Here is a 23548-nt window from a genome sequence, read left to right on the forward strand (position 1 = left end):
ACATCGACTTCAGGGAACAAACGCATTGCCGCAGCGATCGATTACGCTACCCGGTATGCCATAACCAGAGCTATCCCCACCAGCTGTACCTCCGACGTTGCAGACTTTCTTTTGCATGACGTCATCTTGCTTCATGGCGCTCCTCGTCAAGTGCTCACCGATCGCGGTCGCTGCTTCCTTTCTAAAGTTGTTCATGACCTTCTTCGCTCATCACAATGGCCTATCATCCACAAACGAACGGTCTTAATGAGCGCCTTAATCGTACACTGACCGACATGATGCCAATGTATGTTTCTGACCCTCACCGTTACTGGGACGCCTCTTTACCCTTCATAAAATTCGCCTATAACTCCTCACGGCATGATACCGCCGGGTACTCTCCCTTTTATTCACTCTTCGGCCGCGACCGTCTACTTCCCTTCGACACTTTACTGCCTCTTGACGATTCATCCTGCAAGTACACTTCTGATGCCATCGCCCGCGCTGATGCCGCACGACATATTGCTCGACACCGGCTTAGTGCGTCTCAGCGTTCTCAAAAGCACCGTTCCGATCTCCAGCACTGTGCCTACTACCCTCCTGGCTCCCTCGTACTCCTCTGGCTCCCAGCCCGACGTGTAGGCATGTGCGAGAAACTTCTGCCCCGCTACGTGGGCCCTTACCGCTTCTTGCGGCACCTTACCGACGTTACGTACAAGATTATGCCTGTGAGCCGCAAGTCTCCTGCAAACCATCATCCAGACGTCGTGCACGTCGCCCGTCTCAAACCTTATATCTCGCGCTCACCTGTGTATTCTACGCACCGGGACTGTGCTTCTTCCGAGAGGTGGTATTGTTACGGTACGTAGTCACGGAGACGATGATGAAGTGCTGGGCTAGTGGAGAAAGACGACGCTGCAGCTAGGCTCTAGTTGTCCTGCGAGTGAGTCCCTGACGGCAAACTGTTGCGGCTACAACGCACCATTGCCTCGTAACATCTCGACGTGCCTGTATATTCTTGTACGATGCTTTTTTATCCAAAATTAAACTTTGAACTTCAATGATACGCTTATAGCTTTCGTCGTCATCGTCATCAGCCTGACTATACCCACTGCAGGGCGAAGGCATCTCCCATATTTCTCCAATTAACTCGGCTCTGTGCTAGCTTGATCCACTTGACCCCTGCGAACTTCTTAACCTCATCCGCCCACTTAACTTTTTGCCGCCCCCTGCTAGCTTTCCTTCCCTTGGAATCCAGTTTATAGCTTTGGGTTACAATACACATTTAATATGTGTAATGATGGGTCCTGTTTGCGAAGCGGTAGGAGCATGGAGGAAGGAACCAACTTAGGAGAGGCCCTTGCCATTCCCAATGCATTGGAGAAAGTGTGGAGGAAGTGACGTCAAAATTTAGGGTTATCCAAGTCGGGTCATTAGCAACGGCATCGCTGTTGCTATGAAAACTCGGGGCGCTAGCAACAGCGTTGCTAAGGGCCCGAGGTACGTGAGCGTCGCGGAGATAGAAAATGCGGAGGGTAAAGGAGGAGGAGAGACATTGCAGCGTCTGGTCGCGGCGCGGCCGTGCCGGCTTCAAAAAAGTTACGTCCGGGCCTCTCCTAAGTTCTTTCCATCCTTCATGGATAGGAGGGTCACCATTACACAGGCGTAGTCAGGTTTCAGGTCTGTCACCCTGGTTGGCTATATAATTTTTTTGAACACACAGACAGGTTGCAGGGTACTGCTGGAACGTCGTGTAATTAGTTAGTGTGGTGTTTCTCCCCGACTCTTGGAAAGCAACCACGGCGTTCGACTTCTGTGCTCAGGGATGGGGAATCGAATCCCGGCCACGGCGGCCGCTTTTCGGTCGAGGCGAACAGCAAGGCGCCCATGTGCTGTGCGATGTCAGTGCACGTTAAAGAACCCCAGGTGATCAAAATTTTTCGGAGTCCTCCACTACGGCGTCTCTCATAGCCCGAGTTGTTTTGGGACGTTAAACCTTACAAACCACGGACCATGTTCTCTTCAAAATGGCCAATCCAAAAATCTGGCACTACTAGTATAGCGGTATCGTTCACCATTTTAAAGTCTCTGTACGAAGAAAAATAGGACCGGGTTGATTTCTGAAACGGCATCAGTGTCATGCTCACTGTTGAGTCTGAAAGAGATACCAGTTAGCACTTCAACATCATATGGTCTAGATGCCGCTCCTTCACTTAAGAATATGAGGTCAATAGAACAGACTTGTCTTGAATACGCGTATAAGGTACAACTATTTGTTTGGAATAAGAAATACCAGTCAGCACTTCAACATCACATGGTCTAGATGTCGGTCCTTACTTAAGAATGAGAGGTCAAGAACAGACTTAGCAATGCCTATAATGCGCGTATAAGGTAGGTACAACTATTTGTTTAAATCTATGGACAAAACATAAATCAATTCAGACTAGTTTTAAGAGCATAAGAGACCATTTTAACAGCAACGAAATTCCTACCCATGATATGACAATGCCACCATTCTGCTTACTGCGGGGGCTTTTATTGAGGGTTCGTCTTTTCTGTACTAATATAAATATGCTTCAGCGACTATCGTTCACAACATAGAATGGCATTTATTGGTACTCCGCTCATTCCTGGGTTAGAGCTTGAGAGGTGCTTCCAAAATTTCTGGGGAGCGTTCTGTATGTACTCTGCCAGCGTGTTTTTAGAAAGGAAATGCGCTTTGGCTCCCTTCCATTCGTTTCGCGCTGAGAGCGGCAGCTACACCATGGTAGCAATACTTGCATAGACCCCATGGGGACCGACTGATGAGTAGAACTCCTTCTGGTCGAAGAAGGAGTTCATATTGAAATATGCTCATGTTGAGTAGCGCCACACCTCGTCTATTCTATCCTTGTGAGCACATCGCACGAGTTAGGAAACGTTTCTGAACTCCTAATATCATCGTGCAGCCATGTTTCTGTCAATAACGTGAGAATTTTTCAGCCAGTTAGGCACTCGTGGGGTTTTAATTTATGTGCAACACTTTGCGCACTTAAGTTTAGAATTCTTGGTTTATGCTTTTTCTTTTGTCATTCAAGAGGACTGGATGCATTCGCGTCGGTAGCCGTCAGCTTCACAAGAGAATTAGTTTTCAAGCCCCACATGTAGGTAGTGTTGTTGATAATCAGTTTATTGTTTTATTGTGCAGAAGGTTAACTTTTGCCCCCTCGCTTGTCGGTCTGAGCTGATTCCCAAAGTTTTTATTTCTTTTGCGCAGTGTTGCCTGTGAGTAATTGTCTGAAGAACTTACGCTGGCATCTTTTAGTTTGCCGCAGTTCTCAATAATGTGTAATGATTCCTAACAATCATAGAGCTTAATGATAACTAGCCTGTTGTGAGCAGCCCCCCTTTGGTTCTACTGACTTCAGAGACGCCACAAGCTCATCAGAAGAAATTTTCTTTATTACTTTGGCTTCAATATCTGCCCTTGTTTCTTTCGTATCCTGTAAGACACCTAATAAAATAACGCTGTTGCCTCTGGCTCTGTCTTCCATGTCATTTAATTTTTGTTGCTGCAATTTCAGAGTACGCTCAACGTCGCTACAAACTGCATTTTTAGTCTTAGCAGTTTAGTGCAATAGCTCTTGAATCATTCTATTTGCCAGTGTCAGTCAGCCGAACTTCAAGTTGAGTTTGTCTAAAATGAGTTGAAGTAATTCCTGATTTGTTGGTCCAGGCTTAGTTTCAGTATCACCTCAAAGCATGAGTAAATGCGACACCAGATAATAAGCAAACATTCACGCAACTTCGCTGCGAGCGGCAGCACAATCAGACAAGAGAAACTTCAACGAAGATTTGTAGTATAAGAGTAGTAACGAACCTGCAAAGCAAGCCAAGCAGGCTCAGGCAACATGGTCACTGCAAGGGCGCCCAAACGCTGAAGCCGAGGCGCCGCCATCTTGCTCAGGGCAGAAAGCGCTTGCGCGGCATAGCGCACGCACAGCATTGCGCGCCAGTACAGGTCGAGTTTTGCATGCTCTTTTGTTCTAGCCTACCGGAAGGTGATGATGGGCTCGTGCGTTGCATTCGGCTGCGCCAATCGCGTGAAGCAGACGCCGGGAATAACTTTTCATGTGTAAGTACGCCGAACACGACTTAAAACATGCTTGGAAAGAGGAACCATGAGGGGAGCCTAAGATGGGAGCTATTAACGCTATTGTATCATACTCTTTATCTATAGCGCGAATTCGTAGGAGCACTAGATGGCATTGTTAAAGACATGCCTGAGGATTTATACTGTACGTGGACCTTTGTTCGTGAATCACAGGTTTCCCAAAGATGCCGCCCAGCGTGCAGCCTGGGAGCGCGCAATGCGGCGAGTTGGCTGGACACCCAAGAAAACGGATGTTCTGTGTTCTGTTCATTTCGAAGCTTGCTGTTTCGATAGAACAGGACAAACAACGAGGCTGCGAGCAGGCAGCATTTCCACAATATTTCCGGAGTTCCCAGCCTATCTTCGGCAGCAGTAAGTACGAATAATGTTTTGAATTACTTCCAGTTCTTAGCTCGGAAAGTGTTAATACATCAGCCTCACAGCTGTCTCATTACTGGTTCCCTAATTACTTTTTTGGCTGTAAATATGGAGAGAGCAAAAGATGTAACGTTGTCGAACGTAGTTTTTTCCTGACAGCAAAAACGAAAGCGAGCTCCTCCAAAGTCCCGGGCACCGACTCCATCACCTCTACCTGCAGTTTACGAAGAAGCAACAGAAGTCATCTCAGAGCCATCTTCTCCGACGAAAGAATGGTACAAGCAGAAGGCACAGCAGTCAGCTGATGAGGTTCAACAGTTGAAGAAAAAAGTCAAAATACTGCAGCAGTCCAAACGAAGGTTATCAAAGCGCTGTGCCGATTCCAAGAATTTTATCGATGAACTGAAGAAACAAAAACTTTTATCAGAGAAAGGCCTTGAGGTTTTTGAAGCTACATTTTCACCTGATATTCAGCAGCTTCTTGCACGAGCCCAGGAGAAAACGCACGCTAAGTATCCCCCGGAAATTCGTGCATTCGCCCTGACACTGCACTACTACTCTCCAGCTGCTTATGAGTATGTGCGACTGAAGTTCAATAACGCTTTGCCATCTCAACGTACGCTGCGCGAATGGTACAGGTCAGTTAACGGCGAACCAGGTTTTACCCATGAAGCTTTTGCCTTCCTGAAGAATATGGTGCAGAGCCGAGCGAAGCCACTGCTCGTTGCACTACTGATTGACGACATGGCTATTTAAAAGCATGTACAACTTGTGGGCCATAAAGTGTTTGGCTATGTGGACCTTGGAATTGAAACCTCGGACGACAGCTTGCCGGAAGCCACAAATGCTTGTGTTTTTATGCTTGTGGCCATGGATATGAGGCTGAAATTGCCACTTGCATACTTTTTCATAGATTCCCTTTCCTGATCTGAGAGAGCTGAGCTCGCAAGAGAATGCCTCTCCAGACTATCATCACTAGGCATCGAAATAGTTTCGCTTACCTTTGACGGGGCAGCGTCAAATTTTTCTATGGCCAAGTGTCTTGGTGCGGAGTTGAACTGCAACTCGACGGCATTCAACACCAGTTTCCAGTTCTCAGAAGATGCAGGAAGAGTACATATCTTACTAGATGCCTGTGAAATGATAAAATTGATACTGAACTGCTTGGTTCCTTACCTCGTGTATCCAAATGGTTCACATGTGAAATTACTATATATTGAAGAATTGGAAGCACTGCAACGGCAAGAAGAACTCCACCTTGGCAACAAACCGAGAAAGGTTCACGTTGAGTGGGCTAAGCAGAAAATGAAAGTCAAATTGGTAGTTCAAACCCTGAGTTCATCCGTTGCAGATGCACTTGACTTCTGCGAGTTCACGCTGAAATTGCCGCAGTTCCAAGGGGCGCACGCTACAGCAGAATTCATTCGCATTTTTGACCATCTTTTTGACATTCTCAACTCTAGGAATCCTCTAACACGGTCCCATATAAAGCCCCCCTTCGCAAAGAGAACGCAGCCACTTGGAAGGCATTCTGTCACACAGCAGATGCCTATATAAGAGGGCTCAAAGATGCTGCGGGACGACCGATGATCGAAGGACTGAAGAAAACTAGATTTTCAGGCATGCTCATTTGCATTCAAAGCGTGACAGCTATTTTCGACACTCTGGTGGCTACTGGCAAACTCAGGCACTTGCTGACACATAAGATGCCACAGGACCATTTGGAAACATTTTTTGGTTGCGTAAGAGGAAGGGGTGGTTGAAATAACAACCCCACTGCCTGTCAGTTCAGAGCTGCATACAAAAGGCTTCTGATACAGACAGAGGTCACCTCATCTGAAGCCGGTAACTGCTCTAAAGATGTAGTGACCATGCTTAACGTGTCAAGCACCGTAACTTATGCCGAATCGTCGACAGAGATTACAACGCAAAGGCGATCGTCTGTGCTTGAAGCCTGGGATGACGATCATGACTACACAGATCGCGTGGATCTCCCAAAGAGACTGTCGGAGTTCGCTCGAGCAGTAGTTACCTACATAGCAGTGTTTGTGGCCCGTAGAGTGCGCGATGCGACTTCATGTGAGGAGTGCTGCATGGCATTACAGTCGACAGAGTGCCCGGCTTTGGTAGCCGCAAGAAGCCGAGGCGGTCTCGTTGCACCATCCAAGGATGTCGTAAATATATGTAACTTTGTGGAAAAGGGCATACGACTTCTTCAACATCAGTGCAAAGATGTCAGAACCCTGCATATAAGATGTCAAAGTATCTTGGCAGAAGAGGTGACAACTCTGTTTGAGCAGGCGCTGTTTCGCGAGCTTGAACCTCACCTTTTGGACTGCGACCCCCTCGATAATCAGATTTACGTCTTGTCCAAAAAGGTTGCTAACATGTACCTGAAAATCAGGGTCCATCACATCGCAAAGATGATTAATGAAAAGAACTGCAAAAACAAGGTGAAACAAGTGCTCACCAGAGAGATAATATTCAAGCACCAGTGAAGCAAATCCACGCTTTTTTACCTGTAGTCATCAGTATCTTTCCATTGTTCAGACGCATGAAAGAGCTCGCCATTTCTTGCAGCCCGCTAAATATATGACTAGATTTAGTATAGGGCTCCTCTGGTTGTGGCCCATTCTTCAGATCATTTTTGTTCTTGACAGAAGCTTATAGAGATAACTGCTGCGTCAGTTATGTTGTTCAGTTTTTGTTCGAATACTAAAGCTGCTCAACGAGTAAAATCAGAAAACTCAACTGCGATCAAGAGAAACAAAATAAAGTTTTATTTTGTTTTTGTCGTTCTTAGTCATCGTGAGTGTTCTTGTTTACAGAAAACATTTTTTGTACTCTACCAGCTGATAAAAATAGCCTGCCGCTTTAAATTGACCACCGCGGCGTTGGTGGCGGCACGTGAGCAAAGATTTCCCTCAAGGAACCTGCCACACGCAGCCGCCCAGAAAAGTGCCGCGGGGCAAAATATCCGAGAAAAAGAAAACCTTAAGTGTCCCCATAATGCGAAAAATAATTTGATCGTCGTAACGAGCGGTAGCGAACGCTTCCAAGCCTCAGCCACCTGATCTCTCCACGCAGCGCTTAGCCGCGCAAGCGCCTTTTGCCCTGAGCAAGATGGCCGTCGGCCGCGCCGCCAGGCTTCACCCGGTCGCATAGGCGGGTACGCGGGACCTCCGCTCCAGCAGTATTATATAACCTCCTTGGTCGCTGCGCTGCTGACGCCCCTAGGGCTGAATGCAGTCTGTTGCAGGCAAGGCTTAATATGCCCTCTGCTGGAAGGGGACGTTCCTTTTCTAGGAATTTTTCACTTGTTCATGATGACGTCACTTGCTTAGCGAAAAGTTGGTGTGTTGGGCTGGAAATCCGTTGCTTGAAATCCTGCACTTGCTGATTGGCGGCAGAACTTTGCAAAGTATGCTCAGGCAACGTAGTCGCTGCGCTGTTGCGGGAGTGGCACACGAGGGGCGTTCATTAAGTTCGTATTATTTGCATGAACAAAGGCAGATACAAAAATAAGGTTTGAGTAGGAATTTCGTCATTATACACATATTCTCCGATTATATACATGTTGTCACGTGGGGTTGACAAGGCCGATGACAACAAATGAAGAGCCTGGGAGTTCACCGAAGAAACTCTTTATTGGACTGACTTGCACCCGCAAAAGAACTAAACAATCGGTGGCGGCCATAGCCACTATCGGGCTCCGCGGTCGTCGAACAAAAAATGTTTGTCGCACGCGCCAACGCTCTATTTAAAGGCGGCAAGCAAACATCTAGATAAAGCCGCAGACCTTGACCAGCGTAATCTGGAACATTGCAGAAGTACACGTGAGTGGCAGGAATCTTCTAGATTCCTCTCGACGCATCTTACGCGACGAAGAAAATGATAAAGTAGCATCTCGCGACAACGAGCATGGACAAAAACAAAGGACAGAATCGATCCTCGCGCTAGAATCACCATGATGAGGCCGCATGCCGGAGGCTGTCAAAAAAGAACAATTAAAGACTTGAATCGCTCGCGGCAATAACTCCACTTCTGTCGCTGATGGGCGAGCTGGCGCACGGCGTCTATCTAGACTTCTTCATTATTTGTGTTTCGGAAGAGCACTCACTTGAAAACTCACTCCTTCGTCGTCCTGGAAGTGTTCTCGCGTGTTGTGTTCTTCGAGGGAAGGAAGAGGAAGAAGTTATTTCGCGTGAAGTCGAGTAAATATTGAGGATGATGCAATATTTCGTAACCTAAGGTGGCCGCGCTAGTCACCATCATCTGTGCTGATTGAAGCGGCGCATTGTCATGGAGCAGGAAAAATATTTTTGCCAAGCGTGCAGCACACTTCGTCTTATGTAGATTGCTCTAAAAAATGGTGAGCACTGATTCGGCACTCACATTAGCGTGTTCCACAATTTATTCGACCTCTATCCACCGGTCAGCAAGCGTTAGAGGCCCCGCTCTTGTCGCAATTTCTGGTACACCAGCCAGAGACGGTCGAAAACTCTTCATGGTCATCCAGGGGCCCTATTCTCGACACACATGGCCGCCGTTCTGCGCTATTTTGTTTCTCTGATTGGTTCTCAGAACAGTCACGTGCTTCAAACTTGTGGCGCGAAATTTCGGTGTTTCGAAATGGTTTTTTGCGGTGACGTAAAAATGACGTGAACGTGAAAACAGATTTTTAGCAGCGGTATTCATGATGTCTGGATGGTATTTATAAGTAATTGTGAAGGGAAAACAGAGGTATATATGATAGAAAGGGAAGAACTTACGCTTGTATTACGAATGGGCTGAAATGAACTGCCCCCTGTCAAGAGCCGACTCCTGAAATCTGATCGGTTGACGTTGTATGGCGGAAAATACGTCATGCATAAACATTTAATGATGACGTCAAAATGACGTTACATTACGTAAAGGATATTCTACCATTGCTGTAAATGACCAAAGTTGGGCGCCGAATTTCGAACCACTTAAGGCGGCCGCGAAAAACAAATGGCGAATTCGACGTGCAGTGCAGGAGCTGTTAGCTCACCGCAGTTTGGTAGACAGTTTGGTGGGTGGTGAAGTAAGCTGACACACCTTGTTGTAATTGCAGAAAGCACAGAAACGACCTCATAAGGGAGCTTTTCAGCTGTGTCATCTTTTACTTTTAGAGGATTAATAATGAAGACGCAGATTTACAGCCGCACGAGGGTCGTGGCTACCCTCCCGTTGCAAATGCTTTGCTCTCATAGAGAAACCACCAGTCCACACCGTCGTTGCCAAGCGCAGCAAAGCGGGCCCGCTAACTCAAGCGATTGATCTGCGCGAGACGAGGCATTTTAGAGAACAGAAGGGAAAGTTGGGCGAATTGTAGGTTGTTCATGATGGTTTCTTGGGCGCTCTTTAACACAGAAGCAAAGAAAAGAAGAGAAATAAGGGCGCCAGTCCCGTTTTTTCTTCTCTTTGTCTCTGTGTTAAACAGCGCCCACCAAACCATCATGCATTTTAGAGAGCACCACGATGCTTCCTAATTATCTGTCTGGTCGGTTCGTGAGTATACAACCTGAGGGCCAGTCATATGGTTAGATGACTGTGCAGGAACTTCGCGCAACAGGCAGTGAGGGATCACCAAAGACTGCCTTAAACGCCGGCCATAAAAATGCCTTTTTTTCCTTGCACTATGCACTCACTGCAATGTTAATGAATTGAACAGCCTTTCCACGATGTGAAAAGCAAGCAAAAATACTCACAGCTTCTATTTTAATAAAGGAATGTAGGTTCCATGTACATGACATGATTGTCGAGAATAGGGCCCCAGGCTTGTTTAAGTGACCTACAATCTTCTGCATCATTTAAAGGCATTCTTTAGGCTTGAACGTTATCGCTCTACACTGCCATTGGCTCCGTACGAATCTTTTTTGAATGGCGGCCCTTCAAATACTGAGGGCGAATAACTGAGAATGCTTCCGATTTGCTGGTGGATGCTGCTATTTTGTTTGTTGCCCTAGCGGTTTTCTGTGGTGCTATATAGAACAAAGATTTTATATTCAACTAAAGGCAGACAGATGTAATTTCATTTTGTGCTCCTTTTTTAAAATTATGGTACTGGTAATAGGAACGTTATAAATGCCCCTCATATAAGGTGGGAGCTGGACCGAATAAACATCCTTGTGCTGCCTATTGAGGCAAACGAGTCCCTGTGCTTTTATACTATTTTGATGAAAGAAGCAAATCAACCCGTACCCACGCATGCCACTGCGCGCTCCCGTTTAGTTTTGAAGTCCGACCACCTCGCGCCACCTGTCCCTTCGGCGGCCCCTTGACCCATAACATCCCGCTGCTTAGGGAACAGTTGCAACTGCCCATAAGATCTACGCACTAACTTGGCCCGGCTACACAGGACGCAAGAGGTCTCAGGCTCAGAGTTCTGCTCAATTCTGTCTCATTTTGCTGATACGTTACGCTGGCCCCGGCTTGTCGCAAGTTCCATGCTTTCGCGGTACTCTATAGTGTTGTCTATTGAAAGAGCAGTGGGGCAGTTTAGTAACAGTAATTTCAAAAGGTATTAATTGTGCTGCGAAATTACTGCGAAATTATTAATTCATTACGTTAGTAAAAAACCATGCAGACCGGAAAAGTAATTCATTATATTATGGAAAAAAGTAATGATTTTGAAGTAATTTCACTTCTGTAATTACATTAGATAAATAGATCATTATTAGCATCCCCTCTTCAACGGGGTAGTGAGAAGTTTCACCTAGCTCGTAATACTTCGAGTCTTATATCTTTTTTTATGTTAATTGGTTATTTCTTCAGCACAGTTCAACACTACTCCCTTGGCCTTTTTCATCAATCCTCAAGTCGCCTGTTATTTGCTTCCACTGTTTCATAATTTAGCCTGCCATGGATGTCCCGAAACACCAGTGCTCCTCGAATGCCTGCGGCGGCATCATGCACGGCGGTTGAAGTGCCTTACATTCTCTAATAATATGTGCCATCGTTTCCCTGGTTTGCATGCAGCAGCAGCACATGTCATCTGTGCTGTCAAACCTTTTGCCGGTAGCCTTTCGTCCTCAAGCACCCAGCGGCCTCAGAAAGTAAACCACTGCCTTTGGAATTGTCAAAAGAAATTTCCTTTTCAATTTTGGTCTTAGCCGCTCTATAAAGCTCCATCGTGGTTTGTCAGCATTCTCTTTTGCCAATGGGCATTTTCTGATTATTTTACTTTTTTTTTTCAAGGTGGTTTTTCTATCGTTTTCTTCTCCATGACATTTGTATTATTTGCAAGCCACCTAGTTCTTCTCCTCCATGTCCTATCACAACTGCACCGGTACAGGTACCTGAAATCTTTGCCGCCAAGCTCTTCTCATTCATTGTCTCAAGCGTTCTTCATAGCGCACCTTACTTTTCCCTCCCGCGCTTCGAACGTTGACCATCCATATCACCTTGAACTGCATCATTAGTAGTGGCTCCATGTACCCCCAAAGCAAGTCTGCCGACTGTCCTCTGCTTTATTTCAAGCGCCGAAGTTGTGACAGATCACAAGCACAGCCCAGCGTTGCAAATGTCAAGCCTGGTACCATTGCACCTTCCAGATTTCTCGAATATCTTCATATTTGTTATATCTCCGATGCCAGCGATTTTTCATGACAGCAGCGTTTAATGTCATGTCTGAGCGCCTCCGCTGCGTTCAGCGCCACCAGTGGTCAGTTTGGCGTCCTGAGTGTGATGGCTCCGGCCGTAGCAGACGATATCTGCCACCATGCATGGCAACGGGAGCCTGCGCGCCGTTGCTGTATTCCAGTCTGCCTTTTGGATGGCAATGTTGTTTTTTTCTCCGTTGGAACTTGGCTAAAGGCACCGAGCCTTTTATTCTGGCCATGTCGATGATGTGAAGCGGCTTTTGAGGAAGACTAGAGTAAGGTGTCACCTCATTGCCTCCCACAGACATGCACCGCGCATACGTATATCATCGACAGATACTTAGTAGATGCAAACTGCGTCTGCAAGGCAGGCAGTGCAGAAATATGGAAGCATACTGCCTCTGTGGCAGCTTTTTAAGTGCAACAACCCACTATTGATAACCAGTCACCGGCAAACGGAAGGAATAGCGATTGCCTTCCAACAATGAATCGTTCGCAGGAAAGAAGTTAGAGTCCTGATAGACCAGTTAGAAACCAAAAGATGACCTTCCGAGAGAACACTGAAACATTTTTGGAAACAAATAGAAGCTCAGTACTTCGCCGGAAGGCTCTAAAAGGAAGGCTTCGAAAAGATAGTCATGGACAAAACGTTTGCGCGATGGTGGATGCGGCATTAATCTGCTTTGCCTCACTAGTTAGTCTTCTAATACATTACCTGTGAGTGAAGTGCTCATGCCGCCCTCGTGCTTAAGTACTTTTTATTCTCTCGGAAGGCCATCTTTGGATTTCTATTTGGTCTTTTTATAAGTACTTCGTTGGCAGACTGCAATGGAGTAATTTTTATCCTGCGAACCCACACCGTGCAAATTGTCCGTGACTGTACAATGGTACAAATACAATGTATACCAAGTTGTCTTTGATGCTGCCAACATGTCTCCTGCTTAACAAAAAAAAAAAGAAAAGGAAGCAGATGACAAAGTATTTCAAGGGTGGTTTGACCGGCACCTCGATCCCCGTGTACTGGGTGGGTGATGGTGGTTTATTAAAAAGAAAATAAAAAAAAAAGGAAAGGATGTTGTCGGCCGCGGCCATTGCTAATACCTCAAGAATCCGAGCGGTGGCCGGCGGAAAGAAAAGGGACAGGGAGAGGATAGCCAGGAAGAGGACAATGGGAGCTTCGTACACAATTTACAAAATGGAAAACGCTAGCGGGTTCGTGTCGCTCGCTCGCAAGTATCCAAGCACTGTCCAAATAGCCTCTGTATTTCAGGGGTGCCTGACTTATTTCGTTTTCAAACATTCACCCGAGAGTGCCGCATAAGAGAGGTATATCCTTTACTTGGAAAAAGGCCTTGCAGAAAAAGTGGTTTAGAGATTGGCGTAAATAGACAATTGTTTGATTTTTCACAATCTTAAACAGAAAAGAGAAAGCGAGGATTTTCGTCGTAGTAAATATAACCACACCAGTTTAACAGAACTATAGTTGCAACGCAGGCGTCGTTCCTGCTCCCAATGTCGGGCCGAGAAGCCGTTGAAATTGGTCCCAAGAGAATTCGTTGAGCTGCTGTTGCAGAAAACAGCAAACAACAGAAATATTTCTTGTATCTTTTGCAGGGTTCATTTGTGCCCGAAATGAGCTCTCCGGCCTATCGCAGTAGTCTAATCAGACTACAACCATACATGGCAAAATTACTTTTGAAAATAAATAAAATGACATTACTAATTATTTTGCTGAAAATTTAAGAAAAGTAAATAAATTTCATTACTCATTACTGCTCCCAAAAGTAATGAAATTACATTACAGTTACTTCTGCTGAGTAATTCAATTACTTTTAGATTACTTTCTAGTTCTCACCCATGCAAAATCTAATTCAAGCTAGTAAACTAAAACTAACTTGTTCTTCAGACGCGAAGCACACACATTTTTTGATCTTCCCGCGAAATTCCGTCTCAGAAAGGCATTCCTTCCCTCTTTCCTAGAGCGCTTGCCATTACAAAAATAAGACAACGGCAAAAAAAAAAAAAGAGAACAAAAGCAACAACAACAAAATCAGAAGCATGGTCGAACGAAATGAACGGCGAACCCAGCGTCTTGCTGGCCGGTAGCTGTGTTCGCCATTTGAAGGGCCCGAAGAAGCTAGGTTATTTATTGCTTCCGCAGTCCCAAGAATCGAAGTCGGCACCTTGCACTCAGTAATGTTCAAGCCACGGTGGCTCACGTCATGGACCCTTCTGCCTGTCTCCCCCTCAAACCCTCCCTCGCCCCGTGGTCCAGGCACCACTGTGCCCTAGCCGACGCAACAGGGAGTGCTACTGCGCCGCGCTACCGACTAGTTTTCAACTTCGGCCTTCTTGCACCACCTGCCCTTTCGGTATTCCCTTGGCGCCTTGTATCCTGCTGCTTGGAGAATGGTTGAGACAACCGCACTAAGTGATCCTGGTGCACAGGTCTCAGACGCACTCTTCTGCTCAATTTTGTCTCTTTTTGCCGATCTGTTACGCTGGCTTCGGTTTGCCGCACGTCATTCCTGCTTTCGCGCCACTCTACTTTGTTGTCTATTGAAGGAGCAGTGGAGCACTTTAGTAAAAGTAATTTCGAAAGGAGTTAGTTACTTTTACTGCGAAATTACTGTCAAAAAGTAATTGATTACATTAAAAATTACCAAAAAAGTAATTAAATTACAGTAATTTTATTACTGTAATTCAATTACTGCCATGTCTGGCTGCCAATAGCGGTTTATCGCCTGACGGCTGGTACCAATCTCTGTGGCTCACTAATTATATTTACGTCAGAACTTGTAGTTTCCACTGCGCCGTTTGGCTTATAGAAATATTTTTCCACCATCATGTTCGCAGTCAACGGTCAGCGAAAGTCCTAATTTCGGGACTAATCTATTGGCTTCTGAAACCTAGAAATCAGAAGTTGCTGCAGGAGCGGATATATAGGGGCCTTTCCTGAAAGCAGCGGGTCGTTAGAGGGAGGTTGCTCTGTGAGAATATAAATCTTAGATTCTGCATTAAAATTTATTTCGACATGATTCCATGCGCAGTTTTCTTGCATGATAATTTGTGGGGACTTCCATACTTCTATAATCCACCAGTACGCTGATTCATAAATTGAGCATAAAAAGTGTGATACCTTGAAGGTTTGAACAAAACATATGTTCTTTTTAGATCGCTGGTGGGACGGCTTGAAATCCTCGGCGCCCCTGATGGCTTGCAAGCATATTGCTGCCACTTCGTGCTTTGCCCTATAAGCTTCATCGCCTCAGATATCACGGCCTCGAGAATTTTCAGCCGGTTTATGTACAGCATTGACTGTGTCACTCACTCACTCACTCACTCACTCACTCACTCACTCACTCACTCACTCACTCACTCACTCACTCACTCACTCACTCACTCACTCACTCACTCACTCACTCACTCACTCACTCACTCACTCACTCACTCACTCACTCACTCACTCACTCACTCACTCACTCACTCACTCACTCACTCACTCACTCACTCACTCACTCACTCACTCACTCACTCACTCACTCACTCACTCAATCATGACTCTCTTACTCATCACTAACTTACCACTCACTCAATGACAATTACCCGCTCACTGATTCACTCCCACTCAATCACCAATTAACATAAATCAGGTCCATAATAGTTTTCCTGAAAGCCAACAACCGCATTTGTAGTAAAGCAATGAAGGCATGCACGTAAGTCCACGCGAAAGCGCATGAATACGACTTTTACCGAACTAAAAGTGATGACGTACACATGCGAGAGCTTAACGGCATGCCTTGCATGGTGGTCGTGAATATTTTCAACCAACACAAAATATTGCTCCGAGTAGCATTTAATTAAGCACGGTATTTCGCACACTAAATAGAAATCATCCCAGGCAGGACAAAATTCAAAAACTTGCTGATCCTCTTTTCGCAGTTTCATGGCATCGTTGCCCCTCTCGCTGCCTTAGGTGTCGTAGATGAATCCCATGAAGACTGCGGGTGGATGAAGGATGTGGTAGCCTTGCCGGTGGAAGGGCCTCCTTTTGGCGCAGGAGTACTAGCCGCAGCATGGGTTGATGTCACCGCCGCCAGTCGCCTCCCGTTGGCGTAGCTATTGGTTACATACAGTGACCCGTAGAATCCATGAAGTACGTCACAGGGCATGTATGGGAAGCATGCACGCTCCATGGATACCAACATTCTCTCCTGCGGCGTTTTCTTTCCCAGGTGCAGATGGAAGGTGGCTGTGGAACCACTGCCGCTGCGGGAACCTGCCATCCTTGAAAGAGTCGAAGCTGCCGCAGAGATCAGGGGCACAAAAATGATTGATGCGGCTTTGAAACTTGCCACGGCCGCCATTGCGAGGCTGGACTGCTGTGGCATCATTGGACTGGACGGGTGCTTCTGCCGTGCTGGATGCATAGATGGCCGTTGGAGAATTTGCTGACCAATCTCGTCTCAGGCGAGCTGCTCCACGCAGGCGTTGTTTCGGCTCGGTGTGGCAGGGACAACCGCCCGACTGGAAGTGCAGTAGCCTCAAAAGGACGGTCGCTTTTCAGCTTGTTTGCACGGTGGTCTCTGTTGCAAGGAAGGAATCGGAGCATTTGCTGAAGAGAACAGCCTTCGAATAGATTCGCTCAAGAGCACGTGCTAGAACTGCTGGCGCTGAAGATGACGACGGAAACACATGGCGCATATAATAATTCTCAACACATTTACTACCTAACGCAGCGCTCTTCTTCCTTGATTTGGTTATCGGAGGTCTCTAGGGCGGCGCCATCCGACTCATAGTCTGGATGAACCGGGAGGCTTATTTCCGGGTAATGTAAACAGTGCAGTGCGCCAGTGTCGTAGCTCCTGTGAAAGCATCCTAAAGGACGACTTTTGGCTCTAAAGCACCTCAGAATGCAACCTAATGGAAAAGAGACAATTCGCCGTTCCTTTCCAAGGGGTGGGATAGGAAACTATTTGCTTCTTAATAATTGCTGCTTGATAAAGATTAAACATAGAGCACGATGTTTGGAGTCTATTTACGCTTAAAAGCGTCCAAAATGCAAAATAAATATAAATGGCCAATGACAGGCCAGTTGTAAATATTGTAAGAAAAAAATAGAATGGCACAGTGCTGAAAAATGAGGTGGATTTGAAATGCTTTCATATATCTTGTGAGGTATCTTAGCAGTATGCGCCAGCCTGGTGACTGCGGGGTGAATATTTGAATGTGGACTTGCAGCGACTGCGCTCATTCTTATGTCTGTCGTTTCGCGATTGCGCAATCATTGGAGTTTCGCAACTGAAAAGTTAATCAATGCTCGTAGGCGGAGTATGGCAGGGATGCTCCTGCACGATGTGCAAGATGGGGTTGCCTGTGCGTTATCTGGTCTCTACGTGATGCGCTTTTGAATGATGCGTCAGAACTTGGGTTCCTGGCTGTAACGTCTGTTCAGTCGACAAAATTCGTCTGAGCGACTTACAGCCTACGATCGTACTGATTATACCCAGCACCCAGCTGAAAGCAATCTAATTGAGCATGCAGAGTTGAAATCTATGTATGTCTTCATCAAACTAGCAGTGCTGAATTCGTATACATACGATTCCTTGCCGTGAACTCATTTTATCTAACGCGAGAAAATTAAAATAGTATATGAGCAACACGTGCCTCATCGCAGTGTAAGAATGCGGGGCATCATTGAACTTATTATCCCACGCGACTAAACCTCTCGCCTTAGTACGTGCAAACCGATGTTAATTAATTGATTAGGATTCATTCATAGTTGCGTGAAAGCGAAGAGAAATCAAGTGCTTTCATGCTAAGAAATAATAAAAAACATTTAGATTAGGTTAACAGTTCTGCAAATATTGTCAAAGGCTGGTGTTCTCAGTAGTTCCTGTCGTTATTTAGTATTTTATATAGTTATAATAAACCACTTCTCTCAATTCTTTGGGCTCGCGGCTCATAACATTTATGCATCGTTATTCGCATTGTCGCTGGACGTATATAGACGGCGATTTTATGAAATAAAATATTCATCTACAGGCAGCGGCATATATGGTTGGACAGGGATAGGTGCAACTAAATATTCCGAGAGCACTGTTGAATCTACATCGCAGAACTGCAAAAGCCTGAGCGTTGCTGCTACACAGGGCGCATTACGTTCGCTCTCATTGTCATTCTCAACTAAATGCACCGTCATTTTCGTCTCCACTGTCATCATTATCATTATCACTAATTACAGTATCATTGTCATCGCTACTATCATCATCACGGTATATAAGAAGGAGTATGATAAACTCCTTCTTATCATCCGGGCGTGGCGCAGTTGGTTAAAGCGCGCGGCTGGGGACCCGAGAGATGGAGGTTCGATTTCGCGTAAAGGGAAGATTTTTATGTTTTTGATGACTCCATCATGACAGTATTTGATTGGCAGCTTTATTGTGACCGGGCGGATGCCGACAGTATGAGCCATTAAAGGCTTTCGCCTTACTACTTCGTCGGAGGCCGGCTGTGGGTTGCACAATAAGGAACACCTTAGCGGAAAACAAAGGTTTCGTTGAGGCCGAGCACTGGACTATCGGAATCAAACGGTTTACTAAACGTCTGTTATAAATATTTTTTTTTTATTTTGCCCTGCGACGTGAACCAATCTCTTAGTGGATAAGCCATGGACATTATATCTTATCAAAATTCAGGCAAGCGGATGTACATGGAGAAGGCGCTTCTAATCAAATGAGCTACGTCGCGTGAAACGCAAAATATTTCGGCGTGCAGAAACAGCAAAAAGGGACGTTACGGGAAGCCTTGTGCAGGTATATCCGAGCGGCTAGCGACACAGACTGGTACACGCGAGGCGTGGTTAGAATACTGCGGAAGTCTGCACTTCTTCATTTAAAAATTATTGCGGCATGATTCTTTGCGCAATTGTCTCCCATATGGTAAGGGTGAGGACTTCCTTACATCTATAATTCACCCGTAAGCTGATTCTGAAATACGCCCATAAAAAATGTGATATCTTGAAATTTGAACAGAAGATATGTTCTTTTGTTGCGAAAGCAACAGTACGCTAGCCAGCTCGGCTCGTCGCGTATGCTCGTATGCCGTAGCCACAAATGGCAGGCGCAACGAAACCGTGGCAGGAGCTGCAAACTTGAGTCTCTCGTCTCACATGGGACGGTTATGTCAGAATCAGCCTGCTAGGACCCTGGCATTCACGTTATCCCTATAGGCCACTAAGGCACGTTCGTACGGCTTGGTTAAGCGGGGCTTCATATGTCGGCTGGTAGCCTACGCTGTTGCGTCATACCCTTAAAAGCGGAGCTTAAGTGTCCCCCGTATTTAGATGCAAGAAACGCCTTTACCACTTCCGAATTAAACGCCGGTGAACTTTGATGCGTTCAGGGGAACGCTGGTTCAACGGAACGCGCTCCAACAGATGGTATCGCCGTCGACGCCGCTGCCGTCGCTGCGTAAAACAGTGCGAGACGGCGGTCGTAGTAACTAGCGTTGAAACTGCGTTGAACGTTCTGGCTACCGGAATGCCTATCCGAACTGAAAAGGAGTTGATTGTCGTGACGGGGGAATTTAATAAAAACAAGAACTCCGCCTTCGTTCAAGCTGCAGAGGAACGGTTTCTACACGTGTTATGTCAGTACCAACTTCAAACCAGGACACATTGGGGAAGCAGTTTAGACTTGGTTTTGCACAAAGCCTCGGCAGATACAGAGCACGTCGTCAGCATAGTGGAAACAAAGTCCCACTACTTCACTGATCATCGCAGCGTCATCATTGGTATAAAGAATGAGAGCCTAGTCGTTACCTGAACAGTTTGCACAGTTTGTCTTGTCTATACAAATGAGCTAAACCAAACGCTTAACCACGAGCGTAGCCATGCAGCCGTTACTATCACAATTTAACTAGGCTTAACCAGATCTAAACCGCATCCAACTTTTTACATGTACACGAAATAATCGAAGCGGTCAAAATACAACACGCATTGCAAGGCCGCTGGTGGGACGGCTTGAAAGCACCGGCGCCCCTTATGGACTGCGATCATATTGTTGCCACTTCTCCGTACTTTGCCATATTTGGTTTGATCGTCTCAGGCTTTGTGGCCGAGAGACTTTTCAGCCGGTTCTATGTACAGCACTTATTGTGTCACTTACTCGCTCACTGACTCACTCACGGGTTCACTGACTCACTGAGTCATTGACACTCTCACTCACTCATCACTGACTCACATGCTACTCACTCACTAAACCTCTCGCTCAGTCAGTTGCTCTATCACTGATTCACTCACTCAATCGCTCACCAATGAACGGCAATCAGGCCAACAATAGTTTTCCTGAACGCCAACAACTGCATTTGTAGTAAAACAGTAAAGACATGTACCTGAGCCCACGCAAAACCGCATGCTTACGACTTTTCCGGAACTAACACTGTGTGTCTTAAAGGCCAGAGCACATCGTTTGACCATACCAAAACTGAGAGCATGTGAGTTCGAAGGGGCGGACGGGACACGTTGACATGGATGACATACACATTCGAGAGCTTACCGTCATGCGTCGTACGGTGCACGTAAATACTTTAACCGAAACAAAATATTACTCAGAATAGCATTTATTAAGCATAGTATTTCGAACACTACACAGAAATCATCCCAGGCAGGACAAAATCCAAATCCTCTTCTCGTCATTTCATGGTATTGCTGCCTCTCTCGCCGCCTGAGGTGGCGTAGACGAATTCCATGAAGACTACGGGTTGATTAAGGATATGGTAGCCTTGCCGGTGGAAGGGCCTCCCTTTGGCGCGGGAGTGGTAGTCGCAGGATGGGTTTGTGTCACAGCCGCCAGTTGCTTCCCGCTGGTGCCGCTATTGGTTCCCTGTAGTGGCCCGTAGAATTCTTGAAGTCCATCATAGGGCATGTATGAGAAGCATACATGGTCCAATTGCGTACCAACATTTTCTCCTGCGGCGTATTCTTCCCAAGTGAAAATAGATGGTGGCTGGGGAACCGTTGCCACAGCGGGAACCTGCCATCCTTGAAGGAGTCGAGCTGCCGCAGAGGTCAGTGGTACCGTAATAGTTGATGTGACTCTGATACTTGCCTCAGCCGCAGTTGAGAGGCTGGACTGCTGTGGACTGGACGGGTGCCCCGGCCGTGCTGGAGGCATAGATGGACATTGATGAATTCGCTGACTAATCTCTTCTCAGGCGTTGCTTCTGCTTGGTGTGGCAGGGACAACCGCCCTACTGGAGGTGCAGGATCCGCAGAAGCGCCATCGCTTTTAAGCTGGTTTGCTACGGTGCTCTCTTAAGCAAGGAAGGCATCGGAGCATTTGCTGAAGAGAATTCTTCGAACAGATGCGCTCGAGAGCGCGTGCCAGAACTGCTGGCGCAGAGGACGGAGGAAAAACACGGCGCATATGATTCTCAGAACCCATTTACTACTATTCGGATCGGACGAGCGGCGGAGACCACCGCGTTGGATGTTAAGAACGGCGACAAGGATCGAGATGGGAAGCAGGTGCCATTAACCCTTCCCAAGCCAGAGTGGGGAAGGATTGTCTAGCTATGAGCACCCAACCTCGACGCCGGTGAGACGCCATTGCTCCTGGCACCGGCCGGCCAAAGGCTTGTTCGTCACGCGGCAGCAATTATCAGGAATCCCCGCCAACACGTCGATGACCGGAACAAAGCAAGGAAACGACCAAATTCCGGTCCTTTCAAGTGTCGAGCCTCGCTACGGAGAGCGGGCGTGCATTCTTTTTTTTTTTTCTTACCTTGGTGAGCCACGGGGACAGCTTTCGGCTAAGTGGTCTCGCTGAATGCAGCCCCACGACGACGGGACCGGTGACTCAGCCCAGGTGCAATCCTGAACGGAGACAAGCGGCTGACGCCATCTACGACGTCTAGACGGCCACCTCCTCACCCGCAAGCCAGAACCTGTCACAGGGGCGTGTCAACGAGTTCAAACAGTGTTGGTGCGTGTGTGTGAGAGTGCGGAAAAGTGAGGTGACAGAGACATTCCTTCATAAACTGGCCTGCCTCTCATTTAGGGAACCTAGGGATTCCACCCTATAAAAATGGACAAGTGTGTGTCGGGTGTCGTACAACGGAGACTGCTGCTCTGGTCAGTCTCCCACGAAAAACGCTACCATGTAAATTTTGTACATAAAAGTTTTCCCATCTCACTTCAAAGTCCGGTTTCTAGCGCCTCGTCCTTGTTCCTGCTCCGACAACCAACCGGGCCTAGAACACGCGACCTGGGTCACGGCACTACCTAACGCAGCGCTCTTCTTCCATGATTTGGTTCTCGCGCGGTCTCTAGGGCGGAGCCATCAGACTCATAGTCTGAATGAACCGGGAGGCGTATTTCCGGACACCACTGTAAACTGTGCAGTGCAGCAGTATCGTAGCTCATGTGAAAGCGTTCTAAAGGGCGATTTTGGCTTTAAAGCACCTTAGAATGTAACCTAAAGGAAAAGAAGGACCACCCTCTTTGTTTCTCTCCGTAGGATGGTGGGTTTGCAAATTATTTGCTTCTTGATAATCGCTGTTTAAAAGAGATAAAACAAAGAGCAGATAAAAAAATTAATTTAGGAGGTAGTACGCCTGAAAGTGTCAAAAATGCAAAATAAAGAGAACATGGCTATCGCGTAAAAATGGCTAATGACTGGCGAGTTGTAAATATTGTAAGAATATATAGAATGGTACAATGGAGAAATATGACCGGAATTGGAACGGTTTTTATATATTGTTACGAAGCGGCAAGCCGATGAAGACAGGAGACAGAACATGACCGATGACTATGGTAGATGACGTTTAATGAATGTTCGCGGGCCTAGCGCGAGCGCTCCTTCCCGCGCCACTGCCCGCTTCTTCTTCCTTGTCGTCCGTAACATGACCCGGGGCCACCGAGCGATCGTCCCGATCGTGGACGAGGAAGTTTAGCGATGTTAATGATTTTATGGCATGATGATGGGCGTGTCTGGATGCTTGAAGAAGAAGAGGAAGAAGGAAGAATAGAACGGCTTGCCGGTACGATGTCTGATGCGTGGGTGATCCGCCTCCCTTGGAGCTGTCAACCATCCGTTACCAGAGTCCATGGGACCGATGGCTCGAGGTCACGTCGGGCAGCTTGGGCGGGGGTTGCGTGTTCGTGTCCATCGGGTCTTTCGGGTCCTTCGTTTCGGTTCTGATTGGTATGTCTGTTCTCCTTGTCTTCAGGTCCGGGCTGGGGGCTGGGCGGTGGTAGTTGTTCAGGTCTGGGCTTTAAGGGCTGGGGCGAAGCTGCTCGGCGATGTCCCTGAGCCCTCGGTGATGGTCCCAGCTTGAAGATGGCTAGTTAACGTAGAAAGACGGGCTAGTTGGTCTTGATAAGTAGAGTGCATATTTTGGCAGCTTAAAATTAGACAGGACTTTCTCTTTA

The 23548-nt window shown here is 46.8% G+C and overlaps 1 pseudogene; it reads left to right on the top strand.

The window, feature by feature from the left end:
* The first annotated feature begins 4022 nt into the window (after positions 1-4022).
* On the top strand, positions 4023-4929 carry LOC146204219 (THAP domain-containing protein 2-like; annotated as a pseudogene).
* Positions 4930-23548: the final 18619 nt, after the last annotated feature.

Source organism: Amblyomma maculatum, chromosome 1, assembly GCF_055883805.1.
Source record: "Amblyomma maculatum isolate TAMU_Amacu chromosome 1, ASM5588380v1, whole genome shotgun sequence".
Taxonomy (NCBI): Eukaryota; Metazoa; Arthropoda; class Arachnida; order Ixodida; family Ixodidae; genus Amblyomma; species Amblyomma maculatum.